Below are 19,420 nucleotides of genomic sequence, written 5' to 3' on the forward strand. Positions count from 1 at the left end.
AAATACATCAAAAGCGCATACATATTTTAGAGTAATTGCAATTAAAGTTAATATTTCATTGAAACTTGTATAAATCCACATTAGATAAACCGTTAAATTAAACTTAATCAAGTAAAATTAATGTGAAATTATTACAAAACACGAATGTTTTTGGTAAATTCATGGATACCTTATAATTGAACTAACAAATTATAATTAAAACTACACTTATCTTTCACTCAGCCTCCATTTTCCTGTTTAATTCTTACACTTAAAAAATTGTCATTTAAAATCATTTTTCCCATATTGAAAAGAGAGCTATTGAAAAGGCGCGAAATTTAAAAGTTTTTTTGGGGGGGGAGGGGGGTACAGTATGTGTGCCTTTTTAACAGGAGTATTGTAACCCTACAGACCTTGTATTTCTAATGGAACCGGCAATACCGCAACGCTGAGCCGAAAAACCAGGATGGTAATTGTTTGGTCCTATCGGGTGAGGACATTGGAGCACCAAAAACATACCGCGGTGTCACTTGTTGAACGTTAAAGCGACCTTCATCACTTTAAATCCCATGACCTGCTCAATCTGGCAATCTTTGAAAACTCAACTTTGTGGTACTTCCGGTCCCTTTTGATATACAGGGTCTTCAGTGTAGGAGCTAAGTAATAGAATTACAGTAGTTAGTCTCGTTTCCTAGCAAAATGCCGACCTGTTCTAACCAGGACAAATTGGACAGGATGTTTATTTTGGATGAAGGTCGCAGTAACGTTCAACTAAAGGCAGAGTTTTATGCCGAACGGTTTCGACACCGACAACATCCGGTGCGAAGCACCTTTCCCGACATTGGCGAGCACCTTCGTGATTTCGGTAGTGCAAGATCGTGAACGTGGAAGAGACTGTATAGTCTGTAATGAGGATAGAGATTTTGACATCGTAGCACGTTTTGAAGCCAATTCATGCTAATAGTAGAGCGGTGGAACAAGAAGTTGCACTAAGCCATTCTACTGTTTGTGCCAGTTTACAAGGGCATCATTACCGGCATTATCATACCCCCCTACAACAACCCTTAACGGACGAGGATTTCGTAAGACGGCAATACCATTAGTCTTACCATGCGTCATGAGTTTACTGCTTGCAAATGTATTGCAAGACATGGACAGGCGTCTGGAAGAGTGCCTAAACCACAATGGTAGAAACGTCGAATATTTACGTTGAGGTGTTTACCAAACAGTTAAGAGGTTGTAGTTTGAGGCCCACGTTCTACGACTAATCGTAGGACAGTGCTTTAAAATATTTTGTTGCATTCTCCAGAATTCTTTTTGTACCTTGTCACTCGTTGTCACTTGCATACAATAAAACATGAATTCTAAACATTTATTTACACCCTGTATAATTTAGTATGACATCACCCGTTGACAGTATTGGGGGTTTTACATAAAGGAAGCTGTTGGTCTGATCTCGACACCACTGTATATGTATACAGTGTACGAAACAAATATTTTTCTTCCATATTTCAAATACCGTCGTTTTTAAGCTTCTTTCATAAATAAAGTGCAACATTAAATGCTTATCGAAATCAATGTTATTGGATATAAGTTAAATGTAATTAACGATACTTAAGTACTTCTTTAAGCAATTAGAAATAGATCAACCCCAAATGTATGACGGTAAAACAAACATAATTATTCAAAATTTAATTACATTAAGACTGAAGTAACAGATATTATAAAAAAACGTCTTGGTTTGGACCAAGGCCGAAAAAACAAACGATATGTGTGAGGTTTATCAATTGGCTGAAGTTCAGATATTGCAATTTTTTTAGTTATTTTTATCCAGTTAATCCTTAATCAATATTAAATTCAATCAACTGATTTTACTGTTAATCGATCTATTCCCTCCTAATTAATTGAAAAAATTACAAATCTACGCATTTTCAAGAACAATTACATTTTCCGAAAACATTTTATCATGAAATTAATTATTTTGAAGGGATTTCGTGTAAGCACCTTGACGGACATAGTTTTAAATGTTGCTGGCTTGACAAATTTTCAACTTTGCATAAAAAAACCTTAAATCGGTAAGTTGCTAAGACTGATGTTAAAAAAATATGATAATTTAAATTTATTTTTTTCAGACTAGTTAATAAACGAATGCCGTATACTTAAGACATAGCAACATCGTTTATCCTGTGTGGTTTTTGTTAGTAGGTAGCTATCTGTAGCACTGGAAAAATATGATATCGGTATAAATATAACCAAAGGTAAAGGTAAAGATTACATAAAAAGAAATACGTTTCAGTACCAATGGCTTGTTATATTCATTTCCATTCAATACCAGTTAAACGAAGAAGGTCACACTTAACTTAACCCCCCCCCCCAAGAAAGTCTAAAGTACGAAGAAGGAAATTGCAGTGCAACCTTTCTTTCATAGTCGCGACATTAGAAATGTAGCATTTTGAATATACGAAATTAAATGTATGAATTCGTGCAACACCCTGGTTTGGCATCCACTAAATATTTACATTTTCCTTTCGAATTATGTCAAAGTTCGCCTGGTCTTTTTAGACACAGTATTTCAAATATTCAATATTGATCCCTCAACACGTACTCCTTTCAAAATAATTAATTTCATTATAAAATATTTTCGGAAAATGTAATTGTTCTTGAAAAACCGTAGATATGTAATTTTTTCAATTAATTTAAAGGGAATAAATCGATCAACAGTAAAATCAGTTGATTGAATTTAGTATTGATTAAGGATTAACTGGATAAAAATAACTAAAAAAATTGCAATATCTGAAACTTCAGCCAATTGATAAACCTCACACATATCGTTTGTTTTTTCGGCCTTGGTCCAAACCAAGACGTTTTTTTATAATTAGATTCTGTAGTTTTGGGCGACGGCCGATATACTTTTACAAAAGGTTCTCACGAACTAGAGTTTACTCTTAAGTCAAACGAAAGTGAGAAAAACCCTTGACCTTCTTCAATTTGCTATCAATTCTGCACCCCATGAAACTACGGGAAGATCCCCTTCTTTTTAAATTTAGGGCGGGAGCCACGTCTCCCTTGGGATTTAGAAATTGAAGAACCCCTTCAGGACCCTGATGACCCCAGTCGTACAAAGGCTTTAAAAGTTCTTAAAGAACAATTAGAATTCAGTAATGAATTATCTAAGTTAGCCAAAGCTCACCAGAAGAAATACTATGACCTCCATCATGACCCTCTTGAGTTTGAGGTAGGAACATTAGTATGGATGGAAACGCATCCTTTGTCAAGTACGACAGGTCAGCTTATGAAAAAGCTCAGTCCCAAATGGGCAGGTCCCTTTAGAATAGTAGCTAAACATTCTCCCGTTGTCTATGCGTAAGAGGAAGCTAACTCAGGGCAGAATGTAGGAAAAGTCAACCTAGGGCATCTGAAACTCTACTGGACTAATGTAGCTGTCTTCTACAATGCCGAACTTGCCCCCACTCCACAATCGAACGTTGCAGATGATCCTGAGTCTAGTCCCGCAACGAACGGTGGTACCATGGACCACCCTCCTACGGCGACTTCCTCAACTACTTCATCTGAATCATCATCATCTTCTACTTCATCGTCACCACCTCAGGACGGTCAGGAAGTCGATCAACAGATCATTCCTGCTATTCCAGATGTCCCTCATACGTCGACATCAAGTACTCTAGAAGATCACGCAGCGGATCAACAGATCCCTCCTGCAATTCCAGATGATTCACATCAACCAACGAACTCTGATAGTGAACAGGGCATGGACCTTTTTGAAAACCCTCCTCTCCTACTCCGTACTAACCACGATATGAGGGCTTTTCAGCTCAATCATCCCATTAACGATAGTCCGCCTTCTGCGGCAGGGGAGGCTCTCGCGTCGGATCATGAATCAATCGCGGGAACTAAGCTACATACACCAACTTCCAGTTTTACAGAAGAAATTCTAACGCCGGAACACAAATCAAAAAACATTCGCTTGGTTAAAAAAAAACCAATGATAATCAACATATTCCTCACCCCTGCAAAAACGTTCAAGGTTCCTCGGGGTAACCTTTCCATTATTTATTTTTCCTGTTATTATAAGACAGTTCCTAAAGAGGGGGGGGTGTAGCATGGCTGCCAGATTCCTGGGAGTTTCTACTCCTTGGATCTGGCAGTGTATATATGCCTCCATGCTACATGCTCCTCTTCCTTGTCAAATCGTCTGTGTTTTTGATATAATTGTTATTCAGTCACTAGTCAGCTTTCAGAGAGAGCGGTAGTTTTTGTTACATTAACTGTCAAGTGCACGGTTTAGTATGGTTTATCCCTTTCTTTTCGATTAATAAAATAATAAAAGTTTTCTTCTATTTTTGGATTAGCTTTCTTCTATTTTTGGATTAAACTGTAAGTTGTCTTAAATTCTTTTTATGGGAGAATCTCCCAATTCAGTTAAGTGCTATCGAGGGTTACACCGTTTTGCATCAATTTGGCAAACAAAAATAAACCGCTTAGCAAAATCAATTTGTAAACCAAAAAAAACTGATCAATATATAATTAATACGGCAGCGAATCGCGCCTCACGCGCAAACACATACGTCGCCGTTTCCTAAAGGACACACATAATTTCCGGATGAAATCAGGTGGCAAAGCGTTGTAAGCCACAAGAACCATGTTGAGAAGATCTTCTCGAGTGTCCGGAATTCTCTTTTCAATGTTGTTTGCCATATGTCCCCACATGGTTTCAATGGGATTTAAGTCCGGCGAGTGCGATGGCCATTCCAACGCGTTAATTCCTTCGTGGTGAAATGAAATTCTCTCGTTATTTCTCTTATAACCATCATCTGGTTATATCAGTCTGTTTTTCAACACTAGTTGATTCATCGAAGTTATAAACGTCTTTCATATCAAGGTATTTATCGTAATCATTTTTGTAAGGGTCCTCATCGGGAAATGCAATTGAATTTTCAATGAAATTTAAAATATGAACAAGAACTTCCGTTTTTTTAGAATGACCCGATTCGAATGAGGCTTGTTTTGTAACTTGCCACGAAATGTATTTTGAAAGATCGTAAGTGGGTTTATTGGAAACTAGTTTTGTTCCATCAGAGGTGGTCCCGACTCGGACACATTCTCAACTATTTCAGTTTTCAATTTACATTGAACTTTTGCAAAATATTTAAATGCTATGTAAAATTAAGAGGGTATACTGTTACAGATACATATATTGTACGTCGCGCTCAAGAATGGTCCAAGAAGCCTTCGAAAATCTATGCAACTATTGTTTTGTTCTATCAGAGGTGGTCCCGACTCGGACACATTCTCAACTAATCCAGTATTAAATAATCATAGAACTTTTGGGAAATATTTGAATTGTGAATAAAATTAAGAGGGTATCTAATATTGCACGTCGCACTCAAGAATGGTCCAAGAAGCCTTCGAAAATCTATCCAACTATATATTTGTTCTATCAGAGGTGGTCCTGACTCGGACACATTCTCAACTATTTCAGTTTTCAAAAAACATTGAACTTTTGGAAAATATTTGAATGTTATATAAAATTAAGTAAGAAGGCAATATTGCACGTCGTACTCAAGAATGGTCTAAGAAGCCTTCGAAAATCTATGCAACTTTGGTTTTGTTCTATCAGAGGTGGTCCCGACTCGGACACTTTCTCAACTATTTCAGATTTCAATTTACATTGAACTTTTGCAAAATATGTAAATGTTATATAAAATTAAGAGGGTATACTGTTACAGATACATATATTGCACGTCGCGCTCAAGAATGGTCCAAGAAGCCTTCGAAAATCTATGCAACTATTGTTTTGTTTTATCAGAGGTGGTCCCGACTCGGACACATTCTCAACTAATCCAGTTTTAAATAATCATTGAACTTTTGGGAAATATTTGAATTGTGAATAAAATTAAGAGGGTATCCAATATTGCACGTCGCACTCAAGAATGGTCCAAGAAGCCTTCGAAAATCTATCCAACTATATATTTGTTCTATCAGAGGTGGTCCTGACTAAGACACATTCTCAACTATTTCAGTTTTCAAAAAACATTGAAGGTAGGATTTTACTTTACCTCACTAACTCAACCCACACTTGATTCTGACTAATTAGGCCACGGGGAGTTCGAAAAAAATAGTTAAAAAATTCTAAACCCGCCGCAAGTTGGTCAAAAAAATTTTGGAAAATTTGAAAATTGCATGTACTTACCGCCATTAAGACCGCTACGCGCCTAAACGCATTCTGCCCTCGATCTTGATAAACTACCCGGGGGGTAAATATAATAACAAGGACTCGCGACGGAAATCGCGGAGCACACACTGCGGAAATATAGCTATGAAATTTTTAACACCCGCTGAAACATTTACAATTCTCATACCAGGATAGAAAAATATTTGAAGCAAGCTCCAATTTTAAAAATAAACAACGATATTTTGCTAAATTGCGTAGATTATTTCGGAACTAAATGAAGATAAACAATAATATTTTGGAAAAGGCATAACATTATTTGGGAAATAAATTAAGATAAACCACAATATTTTGGAAAAGGTATGATATTATTTGGGAAGTAAATGAAGATAAACCACAATATTTCGGAAAAGGTATAATATTATTTGGGAATTAAATGAAGATAAACCACAATATTTTGGAAAAGGCATAACATTATTTGGGAAGTAAATGAAGATAAACCACAATATTTCGGAAAAGGTATAACATTATTTGGGAAGTAAATGAAGATAAACCACAATATTTTGGAAAAGGTATAATATTATTTGGGAATTAAATGAAGATAAACCACAATATTTTGGAAAAGGCATAACATTATTTGGGAAGTAAATGAAGATAAACCACAATATTTTGGAAAAGGTATGATATTATTTGGGAAGTAAATGAAGATAAACCACAATATTTCGGAAAAGGTATAATATTATTTGGGAAATAAATTAAGATAAACCACAATATTTTGGAAAAGGTATGATATTATTTGGGAAGTAAATGAAGATAAACCACAATATTTCGGAAAAGGTATAACATTATTTGGGAAGTAAATGAAGATAAACCACAATATTTTGGAAAAGGTATAATATTATTTGGGAATTAAATGAAGATAAACCACAATATTTTGGAAAAGGCATAACATTATTTGGGAAGTAAATGAAGATAAACCACAATATTTTGGAAAAGGTATAATATTATTTGGGAAGTAAATGAAGATAAACCATAATATTTTGGAAAAGGCATAACATTATTTGGCAAGTAAATGAAGATAACAATATTTTGGAAAAGGTGTTACATTATTTGGGAAGTAAATGAAGATAAACCACAATATTTTGGAAAAGGTATAATATTATTAGGGACGTAAATGAAGATAAACCACTATATTTTGGAAAAGGCGTAACATTATTTGGGAAATAAATGAAGATAAACAATAATATTTTGGAAAAGGCGTAACATTATTTGGGAAGTAAATGAAGATAAAGCACAATATTTTGGAAAAGGCATATTGTTTGTTAAGTAAATGAAGATAATTTGCAATATTTTTGAAAAGGCGGCCAATTATTGGGAAGCAAATGATGGTGAACAACAATATTTTAAAAAGGCTTCAATATGTTGGAAGGAAGTGTATATTAAAAAATTATACACTATTAACTGCAAAACTGGCTATGCAGTAAAGTGCAGTAAAAATAAATGAAGATAAACCACAATATTTTGGAAAAGGCGTAACACTATTTGGGATGATAAACAACATATTTTGGAAAGGCGGTCACTTATTTGGAAAATTATATAAAATCTGCTTAAAATGTGGCACTTAGCGTTACCCGAAAAACACCACTTGGAGGTGGCCACACGTCGTTTCTCATGAGGAGTTTTGATAAGGCAGGCCCCCTTGCCTACTGCCGCTACAATCCAAAAGGGAGTTTTGATAATGCAGGCCCCTTGCCTACTGCCGCTATAACCCAACCGGGGAGTTTTGATAAGGCAGGCCCCTTGCCCACTGCCGCTATAACCCAACCGGGGAGTTTTGGTAAGGCAGGCCCCCTTGCCTACTGCCAAAAACTAAGAAAACGTTGGGTTATTCGTCAGTGAATTCGGCAGGGTTTTCTTCGTTTTGGCCAGCAATTAAAAATGCTGCTTCTGTCTCGGGATCGAGAGTAGCCAGCTCTTCCTCCGAGACCCCAATTTCAATTAATTCAAGGCCTTTTTTGCCCGGTCCAGGGTAGCAAGACTTTACGTCTTACAAGAACCGAGCAAAATTGGTTCCAGGAGGAAGCCAGTTTCCATCCTGGTCCTTGAAAAATAGGCATCGATACCAATAAGAAGCCATATAGCTACTTAATGACCAGTCTGTTCTGTGGGACTTAATGGCATTCTTCACGTGTCTATTTCGGTTCTCGATGTTGTTCGTATGGGCGCGAGAATCTTCCGAGTTGACAAACTCGTACTTATGAAGCACGGTGAGGTGCTCCCGAAAGCCCAATAACGTACAATTCATGTACATAGGGACTCCGTCAGACACGATGATGGGCCCAGGGGCCATATATTTTGCCATTTGCGTCCACAGAACAGCACGGGACTTATTTTTGACTTTCAAAAATAGACCATCTTTTGTATCCCGGCAATAAATTCCAAAGATACAAATGGTTTCTCCGGCTAACTCCACCCCTCGGTTGTATTTGCGAGTATGAAGGTGGGTTTCGTCCACCTCCACAAACAGTCCTGGTCCTCCAATCTGGACTTTTTCGGCCCTATTAGAAATGACAATTTCCGTTACCTCACGACACATGGAAAAATAATCCACAACTGTTCGTGAGGAACATTCACTATGGGTTGTAGCGTCGGTGACGCTCATTTTGCAAACCCAAAGGAAAACGAGAAAAAGATTGTCGGTAACCGACAAGTTTTGATTATAAAACCAGGTGTTTTTGGAGGGGACGAAAGCCTTGACACACTCGGAAGCTAAATACTCGGGAACGTTTTTCTTTGCTGCACTTAAAGCCTTTCGCTTGTTTGCTCGAGATTGCCCAGCAGAACATTGGATTATGTATCCAAACCGCGTTTGAGCGTTGAACACCCCCACAAGAAATCCATTGATAATGCCATCGTTGGACTTATTCCTGCAGGAACAAGCTATCTTTCTTTCATTGAAAGAATTAAGGCTTGGAACCAAGTCCAGAGAAACAACCAAAGTTTTAGCATCCCTTTCAGATTCAGCCTTCAACTCTTCGTTCATGGATGGAAAAAACCACCCCAATTTTTTAATGAAATACTGTGGAAAAACTGTTCCACACTTTCAAAATTAGGGTTTTCAAAAGTTGGATTCTCCATCTTTGAAAGTATGCACAGCCGCAAAAACCAATTAATTTAAGTATATTTATAGTTATATTGCTTCACAGTTCCCACCAAAAATGTTTCTCCTAAAAACGTTATTCCTCCCACCAAAAATGTTTCTCCTAAAAGCGTAATACCTCCCACCAAGAACGTTTCTCCTAAAAAAGTTATTCCTCCCAACAAAATATTTGCGCTAAAATGAGTTAAAACCATCGGCTTAGCTCGCTCAGACGCGTCTGACAAGAAAAAAAGGCCCCAGTTCGCGCGAAGAAAGATCGCCCCATTACGATTGACATGGTAACGGGCGATTTTTCTTCGTTACCATGGCGACGGCTCGCGCGAACTGAGGGCTTTTTTTCTTGTCAGCCGCGTCTGAGCGAGCTAAGGCGGTTAAATAAAACTTATTTTAGGAAGACACTTTGGTGGGAACATTCATTTTTTTGTGGGAAGAGTTAATTATTAAAATAAAATTTATGGCTTTCAAAAGCAATTACGTTGCAGCTATGAGAAGGTTGCTAAATGGAAAGGGCGTAACAGATTTCAGCAGAGTTCCTGAACACATTGTGTGTGCTTCTTTTTTTGACGAATGTACGTATTTAAAAAGAATGCAAGTTGTAGCATTCTGCATATTGAATGGTATATCAGAGTAAAATTTTTGGCGAATCATTCGTTGGAAAGATTACTCAAGGTAGGACGAACGTAAGGTTGCTGATATTTTCATTTACATGAAACAACGGGAAAATCTTGGTAGATTTTATTCCTACAATATTCATTCAGGGCTTATTGAATATTTAGATGGGTCCATTAGATATTTTGGCTCTCGAATTCAGTGGCCTTAATTAAGTTAAATTATTTTGTTTTGGATTGGTATCTTTCATTCTTGAGTACTGGCTTTTTTAAGAGATTTGCTGGAATTACAGTAAATATAAACGGCAGTAGGCAAGGGGACCTGCCTAAACAAAGCTCCCCATGAGAAACGACGTGTGGCCACCTCCAAGTGGTGTTTTTCGGGTAACGCTAAGTGCCACATTTTAAGCAGATTTTATATAATTTTCCAAATAAGTGACCGCCTTTCCAAAATATGTTGTTTATCATCCCAAATAGTGTTACGCCTTTTCCAAAATATTGTGGTTTATCTTCATTTATTTCCCAAATAATGTTACGCCTTTTCCGAAATATTGTGGTTTATCTTCATTTACTTCCCAAATAATATTATACCTTTTCCAAAATATTGTGGTTTATCTTCATTTACTTCCCAAATAATGTTACACCTTTTCCAAAATATTGTTGTTTATCTTCATTTAGTTCCGAAATAATCTACGCAATTTAGCAAAATATCGTTGTTTATTTTTAAAATTGGAGCTTGCTTCAAATATTTTTCTATCCTGGTATGAGAATTGTAAATGTTTCAGCGGGTGTTAAAAATTTCATAGCTATATTTCCGAAGTGTGTGCTCCGCGATTTCCGTCGCGAGTCCTTGTTATTATATTTACCCCCCGGGTAGTTTATCAAGATCGAGGGCACAATGCGTTTAGGTGCGTAGCGTTCTTAATGGCGGTAAGTACATGCAATTTTCAAATTTTGCAAAAAATATTTGACCAACTTGCGGCGGGTTTAGAATTTTTTAACTATTTTTTTCGAACTCCCCGTGGCCTAATTAGTCAGAATCAAGTGTTGGTTGAGTTAGTTAGGTAAAGTAAAATCCTACCACATTGAACTTTTGGAAAATATTAGAATGTTTTATAAAATTAAGATAGTAGGCAATATTGCACGTCGTACTCAAGAATGGTCTAAGAAGCCTTCGAAAATCTATTCTATGAGAGCGGTAGCTCTCTTAGATAAGACTTCATACTGCTCTTAATGTATAAGGACGGTTTTTTGTTTGGATGTAGTTTTTTTGTATTGTAATAATTGGTTCGAAAAAACTCCACTGAACTACAATTCTGACCCTTAATATGTGGTTAAAATTTCTAAGAGATCCATTAATAAGTTTATTTTATAAAAAATAAAGTTGCTAAGGGTGGTTTTCATTTCCTTAAAATTAATCACAGATCTATGGGAAATTTTCCAAAGGACATCGCACTTTTTCTATGGAAAATGGCTTTCTACGGATTTTTTTAAAATTTAAGTATGTTGTTAAGCTTAGTCAGCTGATCAAAAGTGTCCGTGGGCGTTTTTTTCTAGCTACCATAGTTTGATCAGTAATTGAAGTTGAAGTTGGACAATTACTTAGTGTAGTCTTTTACAGGCTATAACATTATTTTCGCTAACCTTTATTTTGCTAATATGAACAACATTCTCTGTGTGAGTATAGGTGTGTAGATAGAACGTTTGCCTGGTGATATTTTTACCTCGGTTCGAATCCAGATCATCCCACGATTTTTTTTTCACGAAACTATCTGCAAAGACAGTGACAACTCAAGTAGATAACATAACAGTATTTATTTATTAAACTATGATTAATTCATTACTAGAGGACTAAGACAAGAGAGAGTCTGAAAGTTGAACAAGATAAAATATACATAATGCGAGTAGGCCAAAAAACTATACCACTTAAAGTTCTTTGTTTGTAACATGCAGTTTAACCCGGTTAGATCTATTAGGCTATTGGCGAATACAGCAGTAATGGTGAACTTGCTAATGCTTACACTTTTGCCTGAATGGAATTGTCGCGCTAAACCGCTATCGCTCCGTGTTCATCCCTATTTTCAGCGTCAAGCACTGCTCTTAATAGATTGTCCGTGGGATATTTCACAGTTTCTTGGTGGCGGGCATATCCAAAATACCATAGCACACTTGCAACGTGGGCGCAGACTCCCAGTGTGCGAGCACCTGCTTTGCAAGTGCAATAAGTTTGGAGGATTGGTTCTGGTTGCGGACCTTCTATTAGTTGCGGCTGTTGTTGTTCAGTGTAGGATATATATAATGTATGCTTCACAGCTTGTGTGAAACGTGAATATATTTTTCCGCGTATCAATCCAGCTTCAAACTCTTGTGTTTCTAAATGAAACTCGTTGGCGATATCTCGCTGAGTACGATCCTGAATATATGAAGGAGCTAGTTTTACCTGGTATGTGCCAAATGTTTTATCTCGAATGTATTCCAAGGGTAAAACCGGAAATCCCTCTAACTGATTTTCATCCATTGGAATCCAACGACCGTTCCCCTGTCGCAAATGGAGTCTTTCGTTTATCACCCGTTCTTGTAACGTATTTGGTCGCTGTGCTAGTTCAAGCATTCTACGCGCTAGGTCATCATCGGCACCTTGCATGAGTATTGGTGGATGAAATCTGTTAATTATAGCGCAAGCAATCCTTAAGAAATCACCAAGACGTTCGCAGTGCTGCATTGGAATCATGTCCCGAAACATTTTGAAAATGCTCTTTAGGTGTCCGTTCCGACTCTCCACAATCCAACGGGTTTTGGTGATTTTTCTCGATTGATTTGCCTCTAATGTCGTGAACTGCCGTTGACCCCTTGGCAACAAAGCTGGCATTTCATGGTTTAATCCCAACCCATCCAGGAAATGGAGAGCATCTCTATACCCTCTGTCAACAACAAAAATGTCGTTTTCACGGAGCCATTCACGAATAGCACCCCTATCCCTTTCTATATCAGGGTTCATGTCGTGCATTAGGATCGCTGCATCGTTGTGTCTGGCGTCTGAAAAATATGGACCATGTACATCCAAGATGTAGCCATCGGGGGCTACAACGAGTCCGGCCTTGAGCAACGTGTATTTTTTATGCATAGAGTATGATTGCCTTGCTACTCGGAAATGGGAACTCTTCGGAGCTTTAAGGTAGGTACAATCAGGGTACAGAATTGCCACCCGTTCTTCGGGGTTTGGATTGTACAAGCGGTTAGCAAAATCGGTGACATGTGCTTGAATAAATGCGTCACGGTTTCTAGCTTCCATGGAATCGACACCAAGGTTCTGCGGCACAAATGTTTCCATCAAGCTCGTCCGAATAATTGACACAGCTAAACTTACTGCCTGACGAGACGAATAAGTCATTTCGGCTTTTAGAAAATCATCAGAAAGCCCTTGCCGTAGTTTCATGAAAAACATCATCAAGTCTTTTTTGGTTGGCAAACGTCTGTTACCATACATTTCAACCGGTCCACAAGATCTGAATACTACCCCGAACTGATCTTTGGTTAATGATGTTAATGCCTTAAAATCATTTTCTGAGAAGTTATCTTCGTCGTTGTATTTGTCCCTCTGAGAACGCATTGTCGCTTCTCTGAGTGCTTCAAACCAATCAGAAACCTCCCTGCCCAACAGTTTAACGCCACGTTTCACATAATTATGATTTTCCACAAACTGTAGCTGCAGGCAACCTAGATTCGTTAAATGCTGAGCACAGCATCTAGAACCAGTAGGAATAAATATGTCGGTCTTTACGTAAAAATCGCACCTCATCAGCAGAGAGGATCTAGTGCCACAGATTTCATGGCATACAAAACATAGGCGTGTAGACCTTTGAACTAACACTTTAAGTATTATTGCCGAAGGGTCATTTTCATCAGCCTTAATTGTGACAATTCTCCTATCACAGTTAATACAAAGGCGGTCATCGTCATTGGGATCTCGTACGTTGTGCAAACGTGCATCACGATGATCTCTGGCCAGCTCGAATCGACGCTGAACAATATTTTCGTCGGCGTTTATACCATTAACTCGGCGGTTAGCGTTTCTGAGATTGCATACAAAGCAATTAACCATTTTGTCTGTTGCCAAGTAGAAACTTAAACAAAAATGGTCCATATTTTTCAGACGCCAGACACAACGATGCAGCGATCCTAATGCACGACATGAACCCTGATATAGAAAGGGATAGGGGTGCTATTCGTGAATGGCTCCGTGAAAACGACATTTTTGTTGTTGACAGAGGGTATAGAGATGCTCTCCATTTCCTGGATGGGTTGGGATTAAACCATGAAATGCCAGCTTTGTTGCCAAGGGGTCAACGGCAGTTCACGACATTAGAGGCAAATCAATCGAGAAAAATCACCAAAACCCGTTGGATTGTGGAGAGTCGGAACGGACACCTAAAGAGCATTTTCAAAATGTTTCGGGACATGATTCCAATGCAGCACTGCGAACGTCTTGGTGATTTCTTAAGGATTGCTTGCGCTATAATTAACAGATTTCATCCACCAATACTCATGCAAGGTGCCGATGATGACCTAGCGCGTAGAATGCTTGAACTAGCACAGCGACCAAATACGTTACAAGAACGGGTGATAAACGAAAGACTCCATTTGCGACAGGGGAACGGTCGTTGGATTCCAATGGATGAAAATCAGTTAGAGGGATTTCCGGTTTTACCCTTGGAATACATTCGAGATAAAACATTTGGCACATACCAGGTAAAACTAGCTCCTTCATATATTCAGGATCGTACTCAGCGAGATATCGCCAACGAGTTTCATTTAGAAACACAAGAGTTTGAAGCTGGATTGATACGCGGAAAAATATATTCACGTTTCACACAAGCTGTGAAGCATACATTATATATATCCTACACTGAACAACAACAGCCGCAACTAATAGAAGGTCCGCAACCAGAACCAATCCTCCAAACTTATTGCACTTGCAAAGCAGGTGCTCGCACACTGGGAGTCTGCGCCCACGTTGCAAGTGTTCTATGGTATTTTGGATATGCCCGCCACCAAGAAACTGTGAAATATCCCACGGACAATCTATTAAGAGCAGTGCTTGACGCTGCCAATAGGGATGAACACGGAGCGATAGCGGTTTAGCGCGACAATTCCATTCAGGCAAAAGTGTAAGCATTAGCAAGTTCACCATTACTGCTGTATTCGCCAATAGCCTAATAGATCTAACCGGGTTAAACTGCATGTTACAAACAAAGAAAGCCATTTTCCATAGAAAAAGTGCGATGTCCTTTTTTGTCCATACCCTTACAAAAATAACTATACGTCAGATAGATTTGAAAACGGTCTTAAATGAAAGCCCCATGTCCATAGTTGGCGCCTATTTTTTTCATCAAGAAAACTTAAGTTTCAGTACTGTTTTTCATAGTTTTAATTACATGCTCCGACTTACGTGGTTTACCCTGAAATTATGGAACCTGCAACTTTTTAGCATGAGTTATGTAGTGTATGAAGCGAGTTAGGTCGTTTTACCGCGGTTATAGTCAAATTCTTAGAACAAATAGCTAGCTTAATGGACATTTTATCTTCTCTGCTTAGGTTAAAGCTATTTAAACTTGATTACCTTGTGGGTGCTTGTAGGTACTTGTGGCTGCTTGTGGGTGCTTGTCGGTACTTGTAGGTGCTTGTGGGTACTTGTAGGTGCTTGTGGGTGTTTGTAGGTACTTTTGGGTACTTGTGGGTGCTTGTAGGTACTTGTGGGTGCTTGTAGGTACTTGTGGGTGCTTGTAGGTATTTATGGGTACTTGTAGGTGCTTGTGGGTACTTGTAGGTGCTTGTGGGTGTTTGTAGGTACTTTTGGGTACTTGTGGGTGCTTGTAGGTACTTGTGGGTGCTTGTAGGTACTTGTGGGTGCTTGTAGGTATTTATGGGTGCTTGTAGGTACTTATGGGTGCATGTAGGTACTTATGGGTGCATGTAGGTACTTGTGGGTGCATGTAGGTACTTGTGGCTGCTTGTTGGTGCTTGTGGGTACTTGTAGGTGCTTGTGGGTGTTTGTAGGTACTTTTGGGTACTTATGGGTGCTTGTAGGTACTTGTGGGTGCTTGTAGGTATTTGTGGGTGCTTGTAGGTATTTGTGGGTGCTTGTAGGTACTTATGGGTACTTGTGGTTGCTTTTAGGTATTGTGGGTATTTGTAGGTACTTGTAGGTATTTGTAGGTACTTGTGGCTGCTTGTAGGTACTTGTGGGTGCTTGTAGGTACTTATGGGTACTTATGGGTGCTTTTAGGTATTGTGGGTATTTGTAGGTACTTGTAGGTATTTGTAGGTACTTGTCGGTGCTTGTAGGTACTTGTGGGTGCTTGTAGGTACTTATGGGTACTTGTGGGTGCTTTTAGGTATTGTGGGTATTTGTGGGTATTTGTAGGTATTTGTACGTACTTGTGGGTGCTTGTAGGTATTTGTAGGTACATGTGGGTGCTTGTAGATACTTGTGGGTACTTGTGAGTGCTAGTAGGTACTTGTGGGTGCTTGTAGGTACTTGTGGGTGCTTGCCCCGAGAACTTGTGGGTGCTTGCCCCGAGTACTTGTGGGTGCTTGCCCCGAGTACTTGTGGGTGCTTGCCCCGAGAACTTGGAGGTACTTGTGGGTGCTTGTAGGTGCTTGTGGGTGTTTGTAGGTGCTTGTGGGTGCTTGTAGGTGCTTGTGGGTGTTTGTAGGTGCTTGTGGGTGCTTGTACGTACATGTGGGTGCTTGTACGTACTTGTGGGTGCTTATAGGTACTTGTCGGTACTTGTGGGTGCCTATAGGTACTTGTGGGTTCATGTAGGTACTTGTGGGTGTTTGTAAATACTTGTAGGTACTTGTGGGTGTTTGTAAATACTTGTAGGTACTTGTGGGTGTTTGTAAATACTTGTAGGTACTTGTGGGTTCTTGCCCCGGGTACTTGTGGGTGCTTGCTCCGGGTACTTGTGGGTGCTTGCTCCGGGTACTTATGGGTGCTTGCCCCGAGTACTTGAAGGTACTTGTGGGTGCTTGTAGGTGCTTGTGGGTGTTTGCAGGTACTTGTGGCTGCTTGTAAGTACTTGTGGGTGCTTGCGGGTGCTTGTAGGTACTTGTGGGTACTTGTGGGTGCTTGTAGGTACTTGTGGGTGCTTTAAGGTATTGTGGGTACTAGTAGGTACTTGTGGGTACTAGTAGGTACTAGTAGGTACTTGTGGGTACTTGTGGGTGCTTGTAGGTACTTGTGGGTGCATGTAGGTACTTGTGAGTACTTGTGAGTGCTTGTAGATACTTGTGGGTGCTTGTAGGTACTTGTGGGTGCTTTTAGGTACTTGTGGGTGCTTGCCCGAGTACTTGTGGGTGCTTGCCCCGAGTACTTGTCGGTGCTTGCTCCGAGTACTTGTGGGTGCTTGCCCCGAGTACTTTTGGGTGCTTGCCCCGAGAACTTGTGGATGCTTGCCCCGAGAACTTGGAGGTACTTGTGGGTGCTTGTAGGTGTTTGTAGGTGCTTGTGGGTGCTTGTGGGTGCTTGTAGGTACTTGTGGGTTTTTGCCCCGGGTACTTGTGGGTTCTTGCCCCGGGTACTTGTGGGTTCTTGCCCCGGGTACTTGTGGGTGCATGCTCCGAGTACTTGTGGGTGCTTGCCCCGAGTACTTGTAGGTACTTGTGGGTGCTTGCAGGTACTTGTGGGTGCTTGTAGGTACTTGTGGGTGCTTGCAGGCACTTGTGGGCTCTTGTAGGTACTTGTGGGTGCTTGTAGGTACTTGTGGGTGTTTGTATGTACTTGTAGGTACTTGTGGGTGCTTGTAGGTACTTGTGGGTTTTTGCCCCGGGTACTTGTGGGTTCTTGCCCCGGGTACTTGTGGGTTCTTGCCCCGGGTACTTGTGGGTGCATGCTCCGGGTACTTGTGGGTGCTTGCCCCGAGTACTTATAGATACTTGTGCGTGCTTGCAGGTACTTGTGGGTGCTTGTAGGTACTTGTGGGTGCTTGCAGGCACTTGTGGGTTCTTGTAGGTACTTGTGGGTGCTTGTAGGTACTTGTGGGTGCTTGTAGGTACTTGTGGGTGCTTGTAGGTACTTGTGGGTGCTTGTAGGTACTTGTGGGTGCTAGTAGGTACTTATGGGTACTTGTGGGTGCTTTTAGGTATTGTGGGTATTTGTAGGTACTTGTAGGTATTTGTAGGTACTTGTGGGTGCTTGTAGTACTTTTGGGTCTTGTAGTACTTGTGGGTGCTTGTAGGTTCTTGTAGGTGCTTGTAGGTGCTTGTAGGTACTTGTGGGTACTAGTAGGTACTTGTGGGTGCTTCTAGGTACTTGTGGGTACTAGTAGGTACTAGTAGGTACTTGTGGGTGCTTGTAGGTGCTTGTGGGTGTTTGCAGGTACTTGTGGCTGCTTGTAAGTACTTGTGGGTGCTTGCGGGTGCTTGTAGGTACTTGTGGGTACTTGTGGGTGCTTGTAGGTACTTGTGGGTGCTTTTAGGTATTGTGGGTACTAGTAGGTACTTGTGGGTACTAGTAGGTACTTGTGAGTACTTGTGAGTGCTTGTAGATACTTGTGGGTGCTTGTAGGTACTTGTGGGTGCTTTTAGGTACTTGTGGGTGCTTGCCCGAGTACTTGTGGGTGCTTGCCCCGAGTACTTGTCGGTGCTTGCTCCGAGTACTTGTGGGTGCTTGCCCCGAGTACTTTTGGGTGCTTGCCCCGAGAACTTGTGGATGCTTGCCCCGAGAACTTGGAGGTACTTGTGGGTGCTTGCCCCGAGAACTTGTGGATGCTTGCCCCGAGAACTTGGAGGTACTTGTGGGTGCTTGTAGGTGTTTGTAGGTGCTTGTGGGTGCTTGTGGGTGCTTGTGGGTGCTTGTAGGTACTTGTGGGTTTTTGCCCCGGGTACTTGTGGGTTCTTGCCCCGGGTACTTGTGGGACTTGCCCCGGGTACTTGTGGGTGCATGCTCCGGGTACTTGTGGGTGCTTGCCCCGAGTACTTGTAGGTACTTGTGGGTGCTTGCAGGTACTTGTGGGTGCTTGTAGGTACTTGTGGGTGCTTGTGGGTGCTTGCAGGTACTTGTGGGTGTTTGTATGTACTTGTAGGTACTTGTCGGTGCTTGTCGGTGCTTGTAGGTACTTGTGGGTTTTTGCCCCGGGTACTTGTGGGTTCTTGCCCCGGGTACTTGTGGGTTCTTGCCCCGGGTACTTGTGGGTGCATGCTCCGGGTACTTGTGGGTGCTTGCCCCGAGTACTTGTAGGTACTTGTGGGTGCTTGCAGGTACTTGTGGGTGCTTGTAGGTACTTGTGGGTGCTTGTGGGTGCTTGCAGGCACTTGTGGGTTCTTGTAGGTACTTGTGGGTGCTTGTAGGTGCTTGTAGGTACTTGTGGGTTTTTGCCCCGGGTACTTGTGGGTTCTTGCCCCGGGTACTTGTGGGTTCTTGCCCCGGGTACTTGTGGGTGCATGCTCCGGGTACTTGTGGGTGCTTGCCCCGAGTACTTG

General features: G+C 40.4%; 1 long non-coding RNA gene across 1 annotated transcript; it reads right to left on the reverse strand.

Moving 5' to 3' along the window:
• Positions 1–662: 662 nt before the first annotated feature.
• LOC149662692 (uncharacterized) lies at positions 663–1,206 on the reverse strand. The gene is made up of 2 exons (XR_016368650.1): positions 1,089–1,206; positions 663–882 (listed from the first exon to the last, which is right to left on the reverse strand). It is a non-coding gene; the product is annotated as an uncharacterized LOC149662692 (long non-coding RNA).
• Positions 1,207–19,420: the final 18,214 nt, after the last annotated feature.

Source organism: Phalangium opilio, unplaced genomic scaffold (assembly GCF_054372755.1).
Source record: "Phalangium opilio isolate 3A_F unplaced genomic scaffold, DU_Popi_V2 ptg000063l_1, whole genome shotgun sequence".
Taxonomy (NCBI): Eukaryota; Metazoa; Arthropoda; class Arachnida; order Opiliones; family Phalangiidae; genus Phalangium; species Phalangium opilio.